This window comes from Equus caballus, chromosome X (genome assembly GCF_041296265.1).
Source record: "Equus caballus isolate H_3958 breed thoroughbred chromosome X, TB-T2T, whole genome shotgun sequence".
Taxonomy (NCBI): domain Eukaryota; kingdom Metazoa; phylum Chordata; class Mammalia; order Perissodactyla; family Equidae; genus Equus; species Equus caballus.
The window spans coordinates 95,419,834-95,439,445 of NC_091715.1; the positions used below are offsets into that span (position 1 = coordinate 95,419,834).

Consider the following 19,612-nt stretch of genomic DNA (forward strand, 5'->3'; position numbering starts at 1 on the left):
CTATAAAAGGCCCTGCTTTCTTCTTTTGTTAAGGAGGATTTGAGAGAACCTATCCTCCTGCCTTCTCCTTTTGGCTAATTTGAATAAACCTTTCTCCATCTCCAAGCACCACTGTCTGCACGACTGTCTCAGTGATTGGTTTATTACACATCAGGCACAGGAATCTGAGATTAAGAGGTTCAGTATCAGGAGTTGCAATCCAATTTCTCCTTGGTATCAGGATCAATCAAAATCTGAATTAGTTTGCTAGGGCTGTGGCCTGATTAATTGTATGTGTCAACTCCACTGGGCCATGGGATGCCGAGATATTTGGTCAAACATTATTCCAGGTGTGTCCGTGAGGGTGTTTTGGGATGAGATTCATATTTGAATCAGTAGACTGAGTAAAGCAGATTGCCCTCTCTAATACGGGTGGGCCTCATCCTATCAGTTGAAGGCCTGAATAGAACAAAAAGGCTGACCTTCCTCTGAGCAGAGAGAATTCTTTCTGCTTGACTGTCTTTGACCTGGGACACTGAGTTTTCATCTGCCTTTGGACTCGAACTGATACATCGGCTCTTCGTGGGTCTTGAGCCTACTGGCCTTTGGACTGGAACTACATCATCGGCTCTCCTGGTTCTCTGGCCTTTAGACTCAAACTGGACCTAAACCATCAGATCTCCTGGGTCTCCAGCTTGCCTATTCTCCCTGAAGATCTTGGGACTTAATCCTTTTAATAAATCATAATCATTATAATAAGTATATATGTATTTTATATATTTAATTATATAACATATATTTATACATATAAATATATAAAGGACTATGATTTATTATTATCCAGGGTTCTCCAGAGAAAGAGAACCAATAGACATATATATATGTATATATATATATATATATATATATATATATATATATATATATATTCTATTTCTCTGGGGAACCCAGACTAATACAATGGCACTATGTGTTCAACAAACATTTATGCAATAAGCGCTGACAAGGATATGCCTAGGACTGAATTACTCTCCTCCAGAAGCTCAAAGCTGACTCTCACCCTGATATGCATGATGCATGATTTGCATGCTATGACCCCCTCTGCCTTGGTCCCCTCCACCAAACACAGGCACCATACCTTGAAAGTGTTTCAAGTTAGAAGGAATGGCTTTAGAAGGATATAAGACATAGAAAGGAATGTCCTGACTAAAGATAAACGATGAAAATGAAGCAGATAGGTACTTTTCTTGGGACCTGAAATCCTGATCAAAACTAATTGAGTGAAACAGGCTTGGAGAGTGAAGGAACGAAAGAAAGAAAATGAAGAGGAAAGCAGGAATTTAAACATCTGCCAGCTCAAGGCACTATACCTAATAAAAAAATAGAAAGAAAAGAAGAAAATAAAAATAAAGAAATAGACAAAAAACAATGCACATGCTTATTTTTAAAGGACATGGTGCAAAGGAGCCTTCACGGGCATAGTGACCAGATGTTTTCTGTAATCAGGCAAGCCCTGGACAAGGCTTTTGAAGGAGAATTCAATGTGACCTCAAAACTCGAGCAAATTCCCATAGTCTTTGTGCCTAATGGTATAAATAAACACTAAAAATAATAATTAGTATGTAACATAGTCCCTCCTCTGTCAGTTTTCTAAAAACCTGCAAATACTTCACCCTTATATGAAAACTAAGAAGAGAAATGAAAAGCAAGTAGGAGCAGGAAAAGATAAAGCAGCATATGGGTAAGGCATTATGTAGTGTTGCAAGCCAGACTGTCTCCGCACCCTAGACATTTCCCGTTCCTATCAAGAGGATGGCCTACATCTGTTATTTTACATTCCATAGCTATTTTCAATGGATTAGCCAAATTCCCCTTTCAGTGTCTTAACTCAAAACCCCAGGCTGGAGAAAGAGATGGGATTCCATCACACCCAGTGAGTCCTCAACAGGAATGGCTGTTTCTTTTGTTTCAGCTTGGGTGATGTCTGGCAAATAAGTAATTAAGCAGCAATGCATGCGATATATCATTATTTTTTTCCATAAAGATAGAGAAGATTATAGTTCCACATGTTTTTCTTCATTAGTGTGTGCTTGTCAAAAGTAATTTAATAAAATTTATTTTACGAGGAAATGGTAAATCTATAATTCAGTGTGTCAGGATCTAGCAAATTGACCCATGAATGAAGATAAAAAGAAAAGACAGCCCCAAATTGAATCTTTTCAAATCAGTAAATCTTGCCCTACTTTTTCATTTACTAATGTGTTAATTTTTAATTTCCATCGCATTTTCGCTATAGTGGTTGCCTTAAATCTTATTTTTGGTCACAGTTTCCATTTCTTTGTCCTGTAAAATGGTGGTGTGATATATGCAAATATCCCTTGTAATATAATGTAAATAAATATATAAGCTGCAATATAGATCATTACCAATAGGCATGCCATGGATTTTTTTTTTTTTAATTTGCCCTACAGAGTTTTATCCAGCATACTCTTGTTTATTGAAGCAGCTGGCAACCATGAATAAAATGGGTACTTCTTTTAAGAAGCTAGTTCTCTGAGGCATTTTGTAAAAGTAAAAGAATGACTATGACAGAAAAATTGGGACTGGATTTCTTCCAAACAACTGAAACACACAAACATTCTGAGGTCGTCAAGTCTGTGTCACTATATACAACTAAATCAGCCAAGCACGCCCTAAGACCTCTGGGCTCTTGACTGCAAAGTTTAGGGTAGTTATCTCTGCATGGTGGTACCAGCTACCTTGGTCTAGATAAGCAAAGGTTTCCATTTCATTGATATCTCTAGAGATAATCTTTCTACTGTTAACTGTAAGGTCCCCAGAGGGCAGGGACCTTATTTTAACTTCTGTAATTTTAAAATCCTTCCCCACCACAGCATGTACTACACTCAACATTGCTTTTGATAGGACAAAACTGACTATGAAAATATTGCCATTCTATTCAACACATAGGCCATGAAAGAGATCCAGTAATTAAGGATAATTGAAAGCAAGAATGAAGAAATAGGAAAACCTAGAAATCTACTGACACTTTTCAGTTGCTACAACAGTTCTGGTGAAAACAGAATCATAAACCCTTGTTTTCCACTTCTGTGGCTCTGCTGTTATAACAGTTTCTGCACTCAATAACAGCCTCGAACAGCCATTTTTTTCCTCCTTGAGACAGAGCAGTACTTTTACTTCCGGTTTCCCCCCTTTTCATTTCAGGCTTTCCTCTCTGGAACAACTAGGCTCTTTATCCAACGTTGTGCTTCTCTAATACCAGCAGAAGGGAGAAAAATCATATTATAGTATGTCTTTACCAGGAGTGATCTTTCCTTCTTCAAAATCAGAAATTTAACAAATAAGGACAACAAATATTCACATTGAAACAGCACTTCACAATTTCAAAAGGATAATGCAACGTCTCCTTCAAGGTAGTCTAATCAGAATGATCCAAGTCCCCTGGGACGGCCTTCTCCATATGGCAAAGATTCCCAAACACAGTGATTATGTTACTATCCTAGCCAGTTTTATTCTTTATCTTACACTTCTTCCTCCACTTGCAGTTTTGCACTGCCCCACACTTTTTGCATGAACAATTTAATTTATATGGATTTGGATTTCAACACTAAAACGGGTGACCCTAGCATTTTTGACACATTTGACAAGCTAAGGCAACTCTCGACTAAAAAGGCTTGGTCTTTCATTTTCTACCTTCGAAACCGCTAAATATTTTTGAACTAACTAAAACAACTGTGGGCAAGCGTAGAATGGAGAAAGATTCAGGTAATACATCATCACGAGCCTCATCATCAACATCAGCAGCAGCATCCACCATCATCATCTCTCGCCCAGACTACAGAAATGGCCTCCGAAAGAAACCATTTCCCTGTTTTCACTTGTGCCCTCCCTTAGTCTCTTCTTCACACAGCAACCAAAATGAATCTTTTAAAAAACATTACTCAGATTACACGATCACTCCGCTCAAAAAGGCCCAATAGCTGTGTCCCACCTTTCTTTGCAACATCATGTCCCACCACTCCCCCTCGCTCACTTTACTCTAGTTACACTGGGCTGGAATAGGTCAAGCTCATCCTCCAGGATCATTGCACTTGTTGCACTTGTTTGTGCCTCTGCCTAAAGGCACTGCTCCCCAATCTCTGCATGACTTGCCGTTTTACACAAATCCTATCTAAAACAATGTACGAATCCATGCTGACGCCTATTAAAATGTCCACTTACTCCACATCATTTTCTTCATGGTATTAGCATTACCTCACATTGTATTACATATTTATTTATGATCTATATATCCAACTAAAATATAAGCTCCTTGAGGCAGTGGGCTTTGTCTTTTCTTCACTTTCTTGCTAAAATGCCTAAAGCGTTAAAAAGTATTGAATGAGTATTTACTGACTAAATGAGTGAATGAATTAATGACCAAAGGAATATGGGTACTAGCCTTGATTCAGACTTCTCAGTGATTTTAATATACATATGAATGATCCTTCTCCTATCATGGCTTCTCTATTGCCTAACATCCTTTCTCCCAATGATCTTGTCCTCCAACCTATCTCAGCTGCCCAGTGCCATGGATATAACCCTAGAGCTTGTCATTATCGCTAACTACAGTGCCTCCATAATCTCACATATCCATATCTCTAACCACCATCTCCTATCTTTCCAGCTTATTTCCACTCATACCTCAACTATAACAAGCATTTGCTCCCACTGGGGACTACAATGTATCTATCCTACCCCCTCTTCATCCCTCACCATCATGTCCTCATTTCCCTGCTTATCCAGTTTAAATACCATGGTCTATTGCATTCCAACTCCATTGCACAAACTCTCAAATCCTTTTTCTTTTCTCCCTCTGCCATAATGATGAGAAAATCCATAATTCTGTACCTACTGGGTGCTAAACTGGGCAAGTGGACATGGCAGGAGAAAAACAGAACCATGGTAACTCATCTCACTTTCAACACATGACATAGAGCCTCAAGTGGGCCATTAGTGCTGATTCACAATCTTATTACATTTCCCTGACAACTTCACTCTTCTACTCCCCATGAAGATTAAATCACACTGGCAGCTTTCTCTTTTATACCTCTAATAGCTCTTTTCCCGTCCTTACTCTCAGCTGATGGCCTTGTCTCTTTTTTCCCTCTCTTTGGATCATTTCCATGGGCATACAAACATTCTGCAGTATCTCCTTTTCTACCGACTACTACAGTGTGGCCTTCAGCAAGGTATTTCACTGTTCTGTGCCTCTGTTTCCTCATTTGCGAGTGAAGATAACTTTAGTATCTGCGCTGTGTGTGTGTGTGTGTGTGAATGAAATGAGTTAACATATGTAAAGCGCTTAGCACTAGACCTGGGGCTTGGTAAGTGCTGTATCAGTATTCTGATTCTATCAGTACTATTGTGTTTTTTTTTTCCTCCCTTGATCTCACAGTCCCGTTCAGTTGTTCAGTAACTGCCCCTTTTCTGCTCCTCTTGACATAAGATTTTCCCATATTGAGGTATATACGGTAACTATTTGGGTTCAAAACTGATTTGGCTTGAACTAAAAAGCCTGACTTATGGCCTATCAAACATACATTGTACATCTGCTTTAACCATTAAAGTAAAGAATGCACTCTCTTAAGAATGCATACTTCCCCTCCTACGCCCTACTGGTAACACTCGGACCATATTAGTTCCTTTCCTGACATCAAGGTCATGTTGACCTGCTAATTTCCAACCAAATACCTCTTTGAAATTTAGAAAAAGGTATTCTGCATGTATTTAATGTATGTTATTTTTCCTAAAAAGATATAAGACTGTACTGAAAACCATGCTTCTCTGGATCACTTCCTTTCTGGAAAAGGCCTTCCTGGGTGATAACCCTCACTCCGGCTCAAGTAAAACTCATCTTATTTCTTTTATCTAAAGAATGGTTATTGGCTATTTGTGTCAACACTTCTCACAGCAAATTCTCAAAGAATTTGTCTGTACTTGCTATCTTTAATTCCTCTCCTCCCATTTTAACTTTTTCTGCTGATATAATTTAAAACTTACCAGAAAGTTGCAAGAATAGTACAAAGAATTTTTGTCCCTTTAATCCTTCACCTAGATTTGCTAGTTGTTAATATTTTGATGCATTTACTTTATCATTCATTCTAGATGTATAATATTTATACACATACAGGGGCCAGCCTGGTGGCGCAGCAGTTAAGTGCGCATGTCTCGCTTCTCGGCAGCCCGGGATTCGCTCGTTCAGATCCCAGGTGCGGACATGGCACTGTTCGTCAAGCCATGCTGTGGTAGGCGTCCCACATATAAAGTAGAGGAAGATGGGCACAGATGTTAGCTCAGGGCCAGTCTTCCTCAGCAAAAAGAGGAGGATTGGCAGCCGATATTAGCTCAGGGCTAATCTTCACCCCCCCCAAAAAAAAATTTACACACATACGTACACTACATACCTATTTTTCCAAACCACCATTTGAGAGTAAGTTATATTCTTTTATTCCAAAATACTTTGGTGTGCATTTGCTAAGAACAAAGACATTCCCTTAAATAACCACAATTATCAGAAAAAGAAATTTAACATTATGAATACTATTTACTAATGCACAGTCCATATTCAAATTTCACCAAGTGACTCACTGATGTCATTTATAGGTATTGCTTTTTTCCATTTGAGATCCAATTCTGGATCATGCATTGCATTTAGTTAAGTCTTTTAGTCTTCTTTAATCTGGAACATTTCTTCAGCCTTACTTAATCTTTATTCACCCTTACATATTTGAAGAGTACAGGCCAGCTATTTCCTAGAATTTCCTTTGTTTTGTTTTTTTTTTAAGATTTTACTTTTCTTTTTCTCCCCAAAGCCCCCTGGTACGTAGTTGTGTATTTTTTTTTTTTTTTTTTGGTTGTGGGTCCTTCTAGTTGTGGCATGTGGGATGCTGCCTCAGCGTGGCTTGATGAACGGTGCCATGTCCGCGCCCAGGATCCGAACCAGTGAAACCCTGGGCTGCTGAAGCGGAATGTGCAAAGTTAATCACTCGGCCGCGGGGCCAGCCCCCTGTCTTGGGTTTTCTGATTATTCCTTATGACTAGATCCATGTTATGCACTTTTGGCACTAGTACCACTCAACTAAAGTGGTATCTGACATGTCTGTATTACATGTATTATCATTCCTTTTCCCTTTGCAATTTGGTATTTGTAGTATTTTTTTCTTCTCATTGTGATGAAAAATGAGTTATGTGTGGTTTAATTAGCCCTTCTGTTGATCTGCATAGTATTTTTTCAGGCTGTGTGGGTACATTTGAATTTATGCAGCCAACTCTGAAGCCTCATGCTCTCTTGACTATTTCAATCAGGTTTTCCCCACCCTATTCAGTGTGTGGAGGGTCACTAATGAGCTGTATCTTGTCAAATACAATGATTATTTCCTAGCTCTTACCATATTTGAACTATCAACCTGGCAATATAATTTGACACTCCCTCCTTCTTGAACAGTTTTTTCACTTGGCTTCTAAGACTCCCCTCTCTCTTGGTCCTTCTTTACTGAATTTTCATTCTTTGTTCTCCTGATGTCCAGACTCGTAAAACCAAATCCCTATTAGATACTTCCACTTGGATGTCTTATAGGCATCTCAGTATAATACCCCATTGCATGACTGTCTCTCCCTCTTCCTTATCATCGTAAATTAAATTCCATTTGTCCAGCTGCTGAGATTAAAAGAACAAACGAACTTGTAGTCATCCCTGACTCCTCTCTTTCTCTCACACCTCATATTTAATCCATCAGCAAATCCCATCAGTTCTACCCTCAAAATATACCCAGAACCTCACCACTTGTCAGCGCTCTCAGTACCAACACCATGGATGAGACAATTAAGACCTAACAGCTGAATTTCTTCAGCTCCTAAAAGGTTTCCTGGTTTTATTCTTGCTCCCCATATGATTTTTTTTCACAGAATAACTTTTTTAATATGACAGAGTAATAACTTTAAATATCATAAATTAGATCATGTCACTTCACTATTTAACCCCCCCAATGATTTCCTATGTCTGAATAAAAACTAAAATCTTAAATATAGCTTTACCATGCTTTATGAGTGAACCATAATGTCCATACCCCCAAAACTACCTCTGTGGGCTAATTTCCTCTCACACTGCTTTAATCTCCCACACCCCATCCACACTAGCCTCCTTGGCATTGCTAGAACACACCAAGGAATCTCTTGCTTCAGGGTGTTTGTACTTAATGTTACCCCGCTTAGCATGATCCTTGCCCAGATACCTAAGAAGGAAGACAGTTTGGTAGAAACCATGTGACAGCAAAATGTTGGAGGTCTTCTATCTGCATACTATTGAGGAGAACTGAATAAGCTGTCATTCAAGACAACATCTGTTCCACACAGAAAATCAATCTTGAAATATCAAATCAGAGGACCCTTCAAACACTTAACATGTAGTAACCAATTTATCCCCACAATTCTACAAACAACTGGTACAATGTTAGCACTGAGTCAACACCCAAGGGTCAAGGGTCATCAGTAGAAAGAATGGGCTTCTGGTTTGGCAGGAATGCTGCCTGCCTCCATGCCTTCTTTTCACTCCCCAACAAGCAGCACTTGACAAACATTTGGATCCTGGAGAAATCATCACTACCCCAATGCTTGGCCACAGCTAGACAGTTCTTCCTTTCATTTACTAAGAAGTAATTAAAATTGTTTTCACAACCTTTTCATAGTTGTGGCTGAGGAAGACCTCCACTTCCAAATAAGATGCCATAACAGGGATTGGAAACAATAACAAACAAGGACCAAAATCTATGACACAGTAGTTTTAAAGACACTGAACATCAGGTAACAAGGTAACATGGTAACATTTTCTCCTGAAAATGAGAAACAAATAAGGTGAGCTGTACACTCATCCCAGCTTACTGCCTGGAGAGAATTTTCAGAGTGTGATCCAGGGAAAAGAAGCAGAGGTGGAGTCTGAAAGGCTTCTCAAGTTGAGGACCCACAGCTGCCAGTCCAGGGAGACCAAGGCAGCTGGAGTTCATGGGGCAGAGTACCAGAAAGCAGGCAGCTTCCCCAGATAAGAACTCCAGAAATCTGCAGAGGACCTCCTCAGTTTTCAGCACAGTACCGATCAGCACATGAGTGTAAGTCAACCACCTGAGGGTGTGGGAGAAAACTTCCTATAGGGCCAGGAATACAGCCTACTCCCACCCAGTCAGAGTGTAAAACCTGATAATTCTTGGGCCACTGAGTCAAGTACTCAAAGTGTGGCGCTTCACTAGTGTGGAAGAATCAGCACTAAACACTCTTTGCTCCCACCTAACAAATCTTAAATGCAAGGTTTGCGTATTAATTTCCTAGGGCTGCCATAACAAACTATACATTGCCTACAGGAAGCACACTATAAAGTTAAACACACAAGTTAAAAGGAAAAGGATGAAAAAAGATATACCATGCCGGGCCAGCCCCAGTGGCCTACTGCTTAAGTTTGGCACACTCTACTCTCATGGCCCAGGTTCAGTTCCGGGGTGTGGAACTGTACCACTTGTCTGTCAGTGGCTATGCTATGGTGGCGGCTCACATACAAAAAGAGGAAGCTTGGCAGTGAATGTTAGCTTAGGGTGAATCTTCCTTAGCAAAAAAATAAAATAAATTTAAAAAGATATGCCATGCTAACACTGGTTAAAAGAAAGCTGGAGGGACTATATCAATAAAGTAGATTTCAGGACAAAAAGTATTACAAGGATTAATCAACAATGCAAAGAAATTTATGCACCCCTATGTTCACTGCAGCATTATTCACAATAGCCAAGATGTGGAAGCAACACAAGTGCCCATCAACTGATGATTGGATAAAGAAGATGTGGTATATATATGCAATGGAATACTACTCAGCCATAAAAAAGACAAAATCGTCCCATTTGCAACCACATGGATGGACCTTGAGGGCATTATGTTAAGCGAAATAAACCAGACAGAGAAATACAAACACCATATGATTTCATTCATATGCGGAAGATAAACAAACTTACGGACAAAGAGAACAATTTAGTGGTTACCAGGGGGAAAGGGGTGGACGATAGGCACAAGGGGTGAAGGGGCATACTTTTATGGTGTATGACAAATATTAATGTACAACTGAGATTTCACAATGTTATAAGCTATTATGACCACAATAAAATAAATAAATAAATAGTTACACTCAACCTTCACTTTATTGAAATCTGTTGAGCTGAACTGCCAATTCAGTTATGAAAGAAATGTCACAATCAAATAAAACACAAAGTCTTAAAAAAAGTATTACAAGGATTAAATGAGGTCATTTCATAATGACAAGGGATCAAGCACTTGTCAAGAGGACATCATCAAAACAGAACAATCCTAAATGATTCTGCACCTAATAACAGAGCTCCAAATCACATGAAACAAAAACTGATATAACTCCAAGAAGAAACGAGCAAACCCAAAATGTACTCAGAAATTTAAACACCCCTCTCTCCATAACTGACAGGATCAATGCTCAGATGATCAGCAAGGATACAGCAGATTTGAACCCTGTTAACCAACTTGACCAACTGATATTTACAGAACATTCCACTCAAGGGCAGCAGAATACATGTCCTTTTCAACCTAGACCATATTCTGGGCCACAGAACAAGCCCATAAAACTTAGATTCAAATCACACTAAGTATCTTCTTTGGCCACATTGGATTGAATTAGAAACCATGAAAAAGATGATGAGCAATATAGTGCCACCAGTTTCTAGGCCCCTTGTACCCGAAATGAGAGCCAAAACATGGAACTGATGACACAAAAATTTCATATGAAACGGTGGTGATGTTTGTTGGGTTTATAAATTAGCCTTGTTTGTATTCCTGCTTGCCTATTCCTTACTCTAGAATTATGTAGCAAATCACGCATGGAATAAACATGGTTTCTTTTGCCAGCAGCTTTGTTCAAGAGAATCTAGGGTGTATAAATGGGTTAAATTTAATCTTAATATACAGATGGAAAAGATAGAAAATAGGAGTTAAAAGAATCATAAAAATAAAAAATAGTCATGAAAATATTGAACATTGGGGGAGGCATTTTTTTTTCCCTAACCATATGACCTATTTCAATAAGAATAACAAGATCCTTAAGCCAAGTCAACCAAAAACAACGCTGCCACAGTACTGCATATACAGGCACTGAATGCCATAAAGTTAAGTCATTACTGATTAAGTGCAGGGGAAAGGAGTCCTAACAAACTCGGAAGCACAATTGAAAACATGATCATCGACTGTTGCAGGCCATTTTGTTTTCTTTTTTTTTTTCTTCTTCTCCCCAAAGCCCCACAGGACATTGTTGTATATTCGAGTTGTGCGTCCGTCCTTCTAGTCGTGGCATGTGGGACGCCGCCTCAGCATGGCTTGATGAGCTGCGCCATGTCTGCGCCCAGGATCTGAACCGGTGAAACCCTGAGCCGCAGAAGCAGAGCACGTGAACTTAACCACTCGGCCATGGGGCCGCCCCTTTTGTTTATTGCAATCACAGGAAAAGCTATTTCAGACTTTCCAAGGCAAAGAAACTGTTTCAATCAATGATGGGTTTTACTGATGGCAATGAAAGGCACAGAGACACACATCACTGTGAAGGATGGACAGCACGGCCCGTTCACGGAGATGCCTTTATTCTTTTCAACAACATCTATTATGCTTTTGTTGACTGAAAAGAGTATGTGACCATTGTCGGAAAAAATGATACAATTGAGATAAGCCAATGGACGAAATAATTATGTATAATCTCATAATTTGAGTTAACTACTGTAGGCATTTGGTATACTCTTTTCCTTTGAGAGTCTTTTCTATTATAAAGCACTTATTAAGTTCCAGACACTAATTAGATAATTTAAGCTTCAAAAGAATACTGAGATAAGTACTATTATTAATCCCATTTTTAAATAATGAGAATGAGGAGCAAAGAGGTTAAATACCTTGCCAAAGTCAGACAGATGGCAAGTACATACTGTTCTGCATCATGCTTTTTATCAATAGATCATGAAAATCTATTGATGATATTTAATATTCCTCTGTGTTCTTGGTTCTTAAAACATGGGGGAGGGGAGGCTTTGGAAACATTTCTCTCTTAGAAAAGTCTCAAAATGGCCCAATCTCTAAAACACATTGTAACAGGAGTGGCGTATTTCAACTGCTGCATAGGGACCTAGGGACCTGACAACTTGTCTTCACCTCTATTATTGGAAACCTTTTAAATCATATTTAAAGGGAATCTCTTAGAGGAATCTTAAGGAATCTTAAAGGAATCTCTAAGTCTTCATGGAACAGATTGAAAATTTTGTGTTCTACCACATCATGTTTAATGGCCACATATTTTCCCTTAAATAGATGGCTATTATTTACTTACCTAGACAGTCAGCTTGTGTGGGTGGGCCTCATCCAATCAGTTGAAGGCCTGATTAAAGCAAAGACTGACCTTCTTTGAGCAAGAAATTCTGCCAGTAGACTACTTTTGGACTTGAACTGCAACTCTTCCCCCAGTCTCCAGCTTACTGACCGACTCCATCAGATTTCAAACTCGCCAGGCCTCCAACATTTCTGTGAGCCAATTCCTTAAAATAAACCTCTCCCGATATATATATGCACACACATCTTGTTGGTTCTGTTTCTCTGGAGAACCCTAATATAAACATAATATGCCCTAAAGAATTATCTTTCTGAAAAACTTATTTTCCTTGTATCCTCATTTAAACACATGTAGACATTGCCACAGAGATTTATCCCTTTTCCTTACCATGCACATACCATCCAGTCACAACTTCCTACGAGCCTCCATCAGAACTAGTTCTAAAATATATCCTCTTTCCATTATGACTGCCAATTTTCTACTTTATTCCATCACTGCCTCTCACCCAAAGTAAGACAATAGCACTCTACTCAGTTTTTTGTCTCTACTCTTGTTTACCACACAAATCCATTCTCTACAATAGTGCCAGAGTGAAATTTCTCAAAAAAATCTGCCCATGGTACTGCTTAAAAACGTGTATGCATCGGTATTTCCCAAATCTCTTTAGTATAGCTTAGAACATCGTTACTCTAAATGTAGCCCATGGACCAGCAGCGATGTCATCTCCTGGGAGCTGATGAGAAATGCAGAATGTCAGATCCCGCCCTAGACCAACTGAATCAGAATCTGCATCTTTATAAGGTGTCCAGGTAATCCTTACACACATCAAAATTTAAGCAGTACTTTGGAACACAGTTTCCCAAACCTGGCTAATCACTAATAATAACTTGGGGTCCTTTAAAAAGAAAGATTTCTTCTATCCCAGATCTTTTGAATATGAATTTCCAGGAGTGGGGTCAAGTAATCAGGTATTTTTACAAAGCACCCAAGAGATATCTTTTATAATCAGCAAAGTTTGGGTTCCACTGAGAATTAAAACTCTTCAATAGTGCAACCAGAGATTTCCAACACATCAGTCCCATCTTTTCATCCTTCCCTTCTTCATCTCATTTTTTTTTCAGACTTCTGTGATTTCCTGACATATTATTTTGCTTGGCAGACTCTTGCCCCTTGTCTCAGCAGGCAAAAATCTCTTATTCATCATTTAAGTTCCAGCTCAAATACATTTTCTGTGAAACTTTTCCTAATTATCCCAGAGAGAATAACTTATTTCCTCTGTGTTTCTAGAAAACTTTGTGCAACGTTCCATTATAGCATCTATCGCAATGTTAAGAGTTATTTACTTATATACCTTCTCCTCCACTGCGGGCTATGAGCTCCAATTTTTAGACACTGGAGCTTTGTCAACTTCCTTTCTCCCCCTGCCGAGGACCCTGGACATAAGAGACCCTCAGTACAAAAGATAAATGCTTGTTGAATAGATGAACTGATAGTGTATCATATCATATGATACTAAGCAAAAACTGCATTTGTCTTAATATAGAAGTTTCTAGTACTTAAAACAAGAGCTATTTAATAGCATTAAGAAACATAATACCATACATCAACTTCATTTTTGAGCAATAAAATGTTAGAACTCCTGGGCCAATTTCTTCCATTACACTTTTTCTCACACTTAAATGATCTGGTGTTTCTAGAAAAGCATATGCATTTGTCTTTCTTACCCCTGTCAAGTTTGATACATAGAGTATCCTCTGTGCTTACCAGGGGAGGCATGTAGCCAGAGGGACCCTCTCATCCCACTGTATAATATCCTTGTATCCACCATTGAAAACCACAGTGCAGAATTTTATCAATCACCCCAAATTTTCTGAAGTCATTACTGTTTCATATTGCCATTATAGGGAATTTTTAAGCATTGCCTTAAACTGTCAAGTTATCAGGCACCTCCTTCAAATAGGAAAGAAGATTTGGGGATAGGGTCATAAACGTGTAATGAGAGGGGTTGTCCTCAGAGATTCTCGATCGCTTGCAAGATTTCAATTGGCCCCGTAAGACATTTACTTCAGCCCTTTCCATTCTATTTCCCCAAACTCTTTGAGTGGCCAATTAATACTGCCTCTAAGTATTTCACTGAAAAAAAGATAAGGTGACAGGAAAATTGAATGCAAGGGTTTTTTTCGAAGTACACTTTCAACACTGAATTGTGTAAGCTAATTTAGTTACTACCTCTTTTTCTAGTAGTTATAAGTTCAATTTAGTTCACTGGGGGCACCAGAGTCCTTTTCATTATTTGACTCCCTCTTACTTGTTTCCAGGCAACTACCATGATGTTGTCTCCTATGCATATTAATGATAAACTGTTCCTGTGCTTTTTAAAGGAAGCTCTGGTTGTAGCTTTCTCCCTTCATAGCCCTCCCACCATCTACACACGCACACACACACTAGTTGCCTGCTAATTTTCCTTGAAATTTTGCTGGGAGACACATATTTCATATTAGCACTCCAAATGCTGGCATTTTCCAAAAGGTTTTACTTTGAAGAAAATGAGAAAGAAAGGACAAGTTTGCTATATCAGACATCTGCAATCAGATCCTGCACCGTGAGCCGTGCCGAGATGCGTTTAAATTATAATTAGTCAATAAGGAAATCAAGGCAACAGTCTCAAGGTGGTTTTGATAAACAATTTAGGATCATCAAAAATGAGTTCCTCTCTCTCCCAAAAAAAGAAGAACATCTCTGCTTATTACAAATATGAATTATTCATTTGGCAGTTAGAGAAATACGAAGTTCTCTGAGATAGGGAAGTGCTAAGTTTGGGAGATTGTACGGCATGAAAGCATCACATTCTCTTTCAAAATTCAACAGAAATAATGATATTTCCCTATTCTTTTTTAGCCAACAAAAACCACTGATAAAAATGTGAATTTCATTAATTATTAATCAGAGGCTCTGGCATGGATGCAACATCATACATGTAGATAATATTTCAGGGGGAAACAGATGCAATTCCAAGTACTAATACAAAATCAGAATATAGAGAAATGTTTAATTTTTGAGGAAAGAGTGGAGTTCTTTTTATTATGCTCATGTTTGTGTTCCGAGATCAAGATATGGTCACTGGAAGTATTTCATTTATGAAAACTTGTATTCATTTTACTAGAATTCTTCAAAAGCTTTTTCTGTGTTTTAGAGGATTCAAGTAACTATAAAGTATAATTGTTACCTTCAAGGAGCTTACCATCTACTTGAGGAGATAAGGTACAGACAATCCAAGACATACAGGACTTAGTCCCAAATCAGTGGTACAGAGAGTGATGCTCAATTGGTCCGGAAGAGGTAGATATCACTATGTGTTGATGACGTGCACAATAGCAGTTGTTTGAGTGTTGAAAGATGAGCTGATTTTAGATAGGTGAAGAGGTAAGGGAAAGGAGGAAATGAGTAGGGAAAGAGTGCTGATAGCCAGTTGACAGTAAGTCACTCTGACAGGAGTCAAGGGACCCTATCAGAGGAGTGTGGAAAGCAGGATTGGAAAAGTATGCATGCGCTAGGAAATGGAAGTCCTTGAATGCCATCTGAAAGAGTTTGGATATTGTACCCATGCAAGTGCTTGAGCAAGAAATTGTTATAAATGGAAAAAAAAAAAAAAAGTTTTCATGAAGATGAAACTGACCATAATATGAAGAATGGTATTGAATGGGGAGACAAGAGTTATGAGCTAGGATTATGAAAAGAATGCAAGAAAATTAATGAAGCAGGACTCAAGTGATAGATTTAATATGAGGGCAAGGGAGACATAAATGTCATAGATGATTTCAAACTTCTAAGGCTGAGTTACTGGGAGAATGATGATTTCATTGATTAAAAAGAGAATTTTTGTTCCCTAATATGAATTATTTCCGTGTCAATTTTACCAATTAGAAAAAATATACTTGGTGAATGTCACTGGAACAGGAATGCTTCTAAATGACTTCCAAGTTGAAGAGTTGTAGAAGATTTACATAAATCCAAACGTCACTAATCCCTCATCCATACCAGTTGCCTGATACCATGAAAATGATAGTCCTGCAAGGTATGATTGATATATTCCCCTGTGCCTTCTGGTGTCTCTCTTTCCCGCTGGTTACTCAATCCAGGGCAATTTTACAGGTTTAAGCCAGGCCTGAGAGCGCTGCATGGTCTGCCTGTAGGCCTCCCCATCTTTCTCCCTCTCTCTCTCTCTCTCTTACCCTCTACCCATCTATCAAAATGTAAATGTTTTGTGCTCCATTAGCAGCCTTTTCTCAGAATTTTGTCAGTGAGAAATTATCTTATATTGTAAAGAATTTCCACAATTATATTGAGAAGAACAGAAGTATAATAGATGATTTATTTTAAAAAGGGCTCATGGTCAAATACGCTTTGGAAATACCATGCCTTACCTTTTTGAAGTATCACAGTGAACATTAGGTTACTACAAGATCTGAGAAGTCCCTAAGAAAAGAAACTTTAACAATTTTATTTAAACTATTGTTTCCCAAACTTAATTGTTATCTGTCATAGAACAGCAATCGACAACTTATGTATATAGTGTTCCAAAGAACATACTTTGGGAAATACCGGCCTATTATGTTGCCTGCAAACACAGACTTTTGCATTTTAACAAGGGACAGTAGTACCTAATCAAATGAAGTAAATCCTGAAAGTATAATTTAAGATATTATCACAGATCATAAAGAGAAATCATTTTGGTAGAAAATACTTCCATGTAGATGGCCGGCTAACTATTTCACTTACACATAAGGTTAGACATGCTAACTACTCTTAGCATGGGTACTACTCCACGAAAGCTTTAGGAATGATTCTTCTTACACTTAATAATAGAGAGCTGTATATCCCTAATCTCGGCCTTTTGCTAAGTCCTAAGTCATTATCTCTAATTGTCTGGTGGACATTTCAACTTAGCATATAAGCTATTGCTCACAACTATAGCTAAACTGTGGGAAAAATATTTGATAAGCCTGTTGCAAGGTTTATAAGAACCTGGTATCTTTGATTTCCTCTAAAAAAGAAAGCTACCCTATAGAAGAATAAGGCGTGGGTGGGAGAGAATTGGTGTTGTGATGGGGAAGAATCAAGAGAGAAGAGGATAATTTTCAGTACGTTTATGGCGGTATAATAGAGAAAGTTTCCTCTTTTCCTCCTGAATATAATAAAAATGCAAAAAGATGAATGTATAAAATTACACAAATCTTGCTTCATTGAAACTAAGCCATCGCTATAAACTAGAAATGAAAACATAACACCTGCAAAAACACAACTGAGATTGACGCGGAAATCTTGAGCGTGAAGTACGGTAAAAAGTTGCCAGGGCTAAGAGGACAGAGGTCCAAAAGCAGCAGATCTTCAAAACACTAGTAAAGATTTCTAAAACTAGATATATATATATATTTTTTCTCCTAAACACAAGATGTTCACCCTAAGGTCATAACTCTATAGCTCTTACTTATAAAACATGCTGTAGGTTTCAGATGAGAGGGAGTAGGGACAGGTCAGATACGCAACAAAAGACACATGGAGTGAAGTATAAAAAAGACAGAAAGTAGAGTGAAAGAGCCCAGGGGTGGTCACTCTCAGAAAATATCAAATAAAAATGCATACATATATATATATGCATGACAGTCTAAAAGTGGTACAGCTGAATAGCAAAGGGCACAACTCAAAATGAATCAAAAACCTAGATATGAGTTAAAATTGTAAAACTCTTAGAAGAAAAGATAGGGATAAATTTTTGTGACCTTGAGTTAGGCAATGATTTTTCAGATAAAACACGAAAAGGACAAGCAGCAAAAGAAACAAATAGCTATATTGGACTACATCAAAAAAAATTTTTAAATATGCTACAAGTAATATCATCAAGAAAGGGAAATGACAACCAACTCACATTATGGGAGAAATTATTTGCTCATCATATATCTAATAAGGACCTAGATCCAGAATATACAAAAGACTTGTAAAACTCCACAATAAGACAACTAACCTAATAAAATATGAATAAAGGATTTAAATAAATATTTCTCCAAAGAATATATGCAAATGGACAATGAGTTGGTGAAAATATGTTCAACATCACTAGATCAAATCAAAACCACAATGAGATACCACATAACACCCATTAGGGTGACTAAAATTTTAAAAAAACAAACAGAAAATAGCAGCTTTTTGCGAAGACATGGAGAAATTGTCACCCTCATACACTGCCAGTGAGGATATAACATGGCACAGCCACTTTGGAAAACAAATTGACAATACCTCAAAATGCTCAGCATCAAGTTCCCACATGACTCAGTAATTCCACTGCTTACGTATCTAGTTGAGAGAATGGAAAACATATGTTCATACACTTGTACACCAATAATCGTAGCAAGACCATTTATAATATACAAAAAGTAGCAAGAACCCATATGTCCATCAACTTGTGAATGGATAAATAATACGTGGTATATCCATAACAATGGAAAATTATTCAACAATAAAAAAGAATGAAGTACTAACACATGTTACAGCATGGATGGGCCACGAAAACATTATTAAATTTATATTAAATACAGAGAAAGCTAAGCATTTCACATAACATTATTATTATAAATGCAATCATCAGGAAAAATAAGAAAGCCTTCCTAAATAACAGAAAACCACAAATCTACACACACACAGACAGACACATACACACCAAAAATAAAAACCAAACAAAGCAAATCAGTGATCCAACAGAGACAAGAAAGTCTTTTAAACAAATGGCGCTGGAACAACCAGATATTTTTATGGAAAAATATAAACTTGAACCAGCACAACACATCATACATCAAAATGATAGATGACACATGGACCTCAAGGCAAAAGCTAATACACAAGCCTTCTAAAAAAAAATAAGCACAGGAGAATATTTTTGTGACATTGGGGTAGATCATTATTTTTAGGATACATAAGGCACTAACTGTAAAGGAAAAATAATTAAATTCAACTTCAATCAAATCTACAACTAACAAAACCTCTGCTTATTAAAAAAACCACTAATAAAATGAAAAGTACAAGCCACATTATCAGGCAAAAATATTTGCAACACATATATTTGACAGAGGACATATATCCAGAATATATAAAGAACTCCTAAACACAATAATGTACAAACAACCCAATAAAAATGGTAAAAAGACCTGAAAC

General features: G+C 37.9%; 1 long non-coding RNA gene across 5 annotated transcripts in view; it reads right to left on the reverse strand.

The window, feature by feature from the left end:
- The window catches only part of LOC138921947 (uncharacterized), a 716,117-nt gene that overhangs the window by 181,253 nt on the left and 515,252 nt on the right, over positions 1–19,612 (reverse strand). For 4 of the 5 annotated variants that reach the window (XR_011434974.1, XR_011434973.1, XR_011434971.1 and 1 more), the window contains one exon: positions 18,701–18,757. The exons of the other annotated variant lie outside the window; for it this stretch is intronic. This is a non-coding gene — a long non-coding RNA (uncharacterized lncRNA). The remainder of the gene's footprint in view (positions 1–18,700; positions 18,758–19,612) is intronic. 5 annotated transcript variants of the gene reach the window in all.